The following is a 5,678-nucleotide window of genomic DNA, read 5'->3' as shown; positions in this document are numbered from 1 at the left end:
AATAGTCCACGGAGGGGATGAGCTGGGGGCGCACGGAGCGACGCGACACGGAGGAATCGATGCGAGTTCAGGAGAAGCGACGGCGATAATCCAACATAGAAGCGGAGCGCGTGACGCAGCGGAGACGGAAAGCTCGCTGTTCTACTCGTCCACGCAGGAGCCAGAGCAGTCTCGAAACTCCATCCCAACATTATGCGCCCAAATCCGTGTGGATCCTTCAGTCTTCATTCGTCCCGAGAGGTTTTTTTTTTTGGTGGGGGGGGGGGAGGGAAGCTCAGAGAGGAGGTGCAGCAGCAGCGCTTGTAGTAGAAGAGTCCGAGCCGTGCGCGTCAAGTCCAACTCGGTTCTCGCAGCGGTAACATTTGGAGAGGCTCGCCTCTCGGCAAATCCTGAAAAGGGAGGTTTGATGGAAAAGTGCTCCGGCTCCCATTGGCCAAGGAAGTGGCAAATTACTTTGCAAACATCGCCTATTATTAGCTGCTAAGCAACAGCTCACCAAAGTGGAGAGAGAGGAGAGGGTGGGGGTGTGTGTGTGGGGGACCACCCAGGCTGCTGCTGCGGGGGCTGGAGGGAGGGGAGCAGCAGGAGGAGGAGGAGGAGGGGGGAGAGGAACTCTTTCAATAAACTTTGCGTGGACGCGCACGCCCGCCACACACGCGCGCGCGCGTCCGTGCACACAACTCTCGCAGCTTCACCCCCCCCATTTTTTTTTCCACCCTGGGTTGGTCTCCGCAGCTTGTCGCGCGTCTATTGATGCAACAGCAACACGCGAACAGTTTGCAACGTTTATGAGCGTCAGTCAGAGAAGAGCGGCTGAGTTCTTTAAAGGAATCCAAACGTGGTTTATCTTTTTATTGCCTTTAGTCAAATGATGTCCCAGGACACCCCTGTAAAATAAATTAATACTCTCAATGGATTTATTTCCTGGTAAAATAAAGGTTTAAATAAACCAAATAAATAAATAAGTGAGGAAGGTGGGGGATTTTCAGATTCAACCCTTTTCATGTCAAGTTCAAGTTCCTTTATTTTCATTCCCACATGTGGTGGTGGAACGAAACTGTGTACTCAGGCTCCCAGTTACATCCAAAAACACAAAACAAAAACATGCATGTTAGGCTGCTTTCAGGTCCAGGCCTCCCTTGCAAAAGAGATCTCAGTGGATTTGCCTGGTTAAATAAAGGTTAATAAACAATAAATAAATAAATAAAAATAGCAAAAATCTAAAGTATAAAAAGTTACAGTATATAAGGATCTAAGACTAAGATAAATGCTAAAAGATCTGATATAGGCCTACGCTAGATACTAATAACGTAAAATAATACGGTATATTAAACAGAAGCTCAAACATGAGTCTGTAGTGACGGGTATGAATGAATATTGCAGCATGAGATAATCAGCAGCATGAGATCAGCAGCATGGATAATCAGCAACACAGGTAAGTCACATATATATCACCAATTAAAGTGGCATTACAATGATTTCCTTTTTTCTTCTTCTTCTTACATTGATTGTCCTGGTTAGGAGAGTCTTCAGGGTAGAAGCTGTTCCTAGTGGTTCTACACTTAATGCTCCACAACCTCCTGCCTGAGGGGAGTGGGGCAAAAAGTGTGTGTGCTGGGTGAGTGAGGTCCTTCATGATGCAGGTGGCTCTCTTCCTGCATCTGGAGGTGTAGATGTCTGTGATGGTGGGGAGGCTGACTCCAACAGACTTTTGTGCAGCCTTCACCACTCTCTGCAGAGCTTTTCTTTCTGCATCTGTGCAGCCTCCATGCCACACGTTGATGCTGGAGCACAGAATGCTCTCCACTGTGCACCTGTAGAAGGAGGTGAGGACTGAGGTTCCCAGTCCAGCTCGTCTCAGCCACCAGAGAATCATCACAAATTATTACAGTAGTCCCTCGCTACTTTGCGGTTCGACTTTCGCGGACTCACTCTTTTGCTGCTTTTCTACAATTGTCAAGTTTAATATTACTCATGTGATTGGGACAGTACAAGATAAAAAGTTAACAAAAAATACTTCAGACAGGCGCCGTCATTTTGTAGTTTTCTTTCAATAAGCATATACTGTAAGGCCAGTCAAAAAAAACATACGCTTCCCAGAAGCCAACAGTACACTTCCCAGAAGCCAACAGTGCTTCCTGCTGCTGCTTTCTTGTAGTTTTCTTTCAATAAGCCTATACTGTATCGCCAGTCAAAAAAAAAAAAAATAAAAATAAACTATGTTACCCAGAAGTCAACAGTGCTTCCAGCTGCTGCTTTCTGCCAAATGGAGGGAAATTTTTGCAACACAAATCTATGCTATCTATTAAGCTCACAGAACTGGCAGGAAAGTCTCAAATAATCCTGAAGCTCAATTAAATATGCATACATCAACCTGGATGGGGGGTGGGCTTCAGCTGCAAGGTTGGTCTGCAGAACTGGAACGGAGTCGGACCGGAACTGAGCTGCTGTTGTGTAGAGCTGGTGAGTAAAATTTTGCAGTACTGTACAGTACATAGTTGAGACATTAAGCGTTTAGAACAGGGGAGGCTTTATAAAGCTTTAAAATATATATAAATACTAAAATAAATTTAGGATTCATACTTGGCAATTTTTCACTTATTGAGGGGGGAACGTAACCCCTGCAATAAACGAGGGACTACTGTATATCTAAGGCCCAGTTTATACGGGCGTAATTCCTGAAAATGTTGAGATTTTCCCATGTTGATAGTGGAAAATTGACTTTTTTACACATAATGGTGTGATCACAGTTGCTGTGTAGATGAGACCACAAAAAATATTAAATCAGCTGAAGTTATTATGCCAGGTCACTAGTTGGCGCCGTGGTTTTTGTATTTCAATAATGTTTGCAGCCACTTCTGTCTTGAGTTGAACACGGAAACAATTATTCCCTTAATGACGAGCACACTTTTGTTCGGACCGGCGATAAGGTTAGTTTGCTACTGCACTTAACTTTGAATTATAAATCTGTAAAGAGTCATGAAATGTAAACTGGACGGGTGGGCCCTGTTTGCACGTGTTAAAAGCCTACTTCTGAGATTCCAACAGGAGGTTGACTTGAAACACAGCAGTGAAGACTACCTATGGGACAGATCTGATTGGCAGGCCGCAAACTGACGAAGTCCTCCGGATGGGAGACGAAACGTTCCTCACTTAAAGAATCTGGTCCAGATGACACGATCTAACCTTTTTTGTTGTAAACTGGGAGTGTACGAGCAAATATACAGACATTTATGCTACACTACCTCAAGAAGCACTGTGCTATCCACCATTGTTATTGTTGTTGATTTACCCACAAGCACAGAAAAAACTATTGACTGTAGCCGTCTGTAGTGGGTGTGTGACTTTAAGTTGTGGTTTCCCTTGAAATGTCGTTGGACATTTCCAAAAACCTCCACTCTGAGACCTAGATTCAAAATGTTTCAGTGTCAGAGAAAACAACCCAAGTTGTCGTGTACACAAAAGCCCAATACGCAACAGAAATGTTAGGGTTTCACATCAAAATGGTTTTGTGTAAACAGCTGGATATAGATAGGTTTGTATCTTATGGTGGCAAAGGTGTGGCATGAGAAATATTCTGTCACCCAAATTTATTGTAGCTTTTATTTGGTAATTAAACGGATGCTTTCTTACCTGTTGCCTGTTGCTCCAAAGATAGAGGACCAGTAGTCGTTGCTTTGATGGTTGGGAAGTCTTGACACTGCGTCTGTCATAGAAGTATTACAATCCCGGACCAACTGTCCGCACCTTCACTTGTTGAGAATTGACACCAGTAAAGAAGTGTTAGAAGCAGCCATGTTGTATTTATGGAACCAATGTCAGCACACATTAGCAGTGAAGGGCTTTGAGTTCCTCTCACTCCCCAACACACATTAATGGTGTTAAATGAGCTTTCATTACAACATGAAGTACGTAACTACAGTTAAACATGTGAGAAAATACATTTGACTAAACAATAGTAAGGAAAAAAACTGTGGGAATAAACACAAGTCAGCACCTGAAAACAAATCATCTGAGGCAATTGTTAAAAACTTTTAACCAGAACAATGTCCTGTTTACAAGGAAGGAGCAGGACTTGTGCTGAGCGCATCTGACAGGAAGCTGTTTTCATTCTGGCGTCACCTCATGGTTCAAGGTCTACCTTTATAGTCACAGCTGGGGGAGTGGGGGTCAGGTTTGGTTGTCGGGTAAAACCATTTTGAAGTACAAGAGAGATGTGTTTGAATTTGAGTGATTATATTCAGTCATTCATTCAAATTTTATTTATACAAGTTATCAAGATTGAAGTTGGTGTTCTCTGCTTCGGATGATATCAGTCCATTAAATGGACGTTATCACTTGTTTTCATTCCCATAGGTAGCGTTCAGACTGTTCCCTCCTAAATTGTAGGTTTAAAGTTATGTTTTTATCAGTGATAATATGCATCGCAGCTTGTATGTAAAACCGGAAGTTTGTTTTAGTTAGCATTATTTAAACGTGTTCCTAAACCTAACCTTACACCTGACTCAGACCTCCTCTTCTTCTTATTTCGGCTTTTCCCTCTTCAGGAGTCGCCACAGTGAGTCATCCTCCTCCTTTTTTACACTTTTCTGTCACAAATCACTCCTGAAACTTTTCTCCATCCACTCCATCCTGCCTGGACTCTCTTTTTCACTTCTTTACCACAATCCCCATTTTCTTGGACAGTGGACCCCAAGTACTTGAAGTCCTGCACCTTTGTGACCTCTGCTCCTTGTAGCCTCACTGTTCCACCAGCCCCCCTCTCATCCACACACATGGACTCTGTCTTACTACGGCTGACTTCCATGCCTCTTCTTTCAAGTGCGTACCTCCACCTCTCAAAGTTCTCTTCCACCTGTTCCCTGTTCTCACCACAGATCACAATGTCATCTGCAAACATCGTCGTTCATGGGGATTCTTGCCTGACCTCATCTGTTAGTCGATCCATCACCAGAGCAAACAAGAAGGGGCTCAGAGCCGATCCTTGATGCAATCCCACCTCCACCTTGAAGCTATCAGTCACTCCTACAGCACATCTCACCACTGTCCTGCTGTCCTTATACATGTCCTGTACCAGTCTAACATACTTTTCTGCCACTCCAGATTTCCTCAAGCAATATCACACCTCCTCCCTTGGCACTCTGTCATATGCTTTTTCTAAATCCACAAAGACACAATGGAGTTCTTTCTGACCCTCTCTATACTTCTCCATCAGCATTCTCAAAGCAAACCCCTGACCCAGACCACTGACCCTAAACCTAACCCCCAGACCCTTGAGTCTTAACCTAACCACATGGCTGTATTATCATCGACATGAACGTACCTTGAAACCTACTAGGAGATACAGGAATGGCAGTCTGAATGCTGCGTATAGAGATGATAACAACTAATAACATCCATTTAGTGGATGATAACATCCAAAGTGGGTGTTTTGACTTTCCACATTGTACAAAATTTACATAAACATATTAACTATCCTACAAATAAGGTAGCAACTGGGGTGGCAAAATATTTTCCTGTGGCAGCTGTCACTCTGTGGTACCCCCTTGAACCGCCACTGCTCTTGAGGCTGATGGCTTCTAAACTTTGGTTGATAAATTTTTATTAACACCCTGTAAGACACAACCTCTCACTACTGTAATAATAATAATAAATAAAAAGAAACTAGTGGAAGGGTG

This window comes from Nematolebias whitei, chromosome 9 (genome assembly GCF_014905685.2).
Source record: "Nematolebias whitei isolate Nwh7 chromosome 9, NemWhi1, whole genome shotgun sequence".
Classification (NCBI taxonomy): Eukaryota; Metazoa; Chordata; class Actinopteri; order Cyprinodontiformes; family Rivulidae; genus Nematolebias; species Nematolebias whitei.
The sequence above is the reverse complement of the archived record's forward strand: the minus strand, read 5'-3'. Positions refer to the sequence as shown.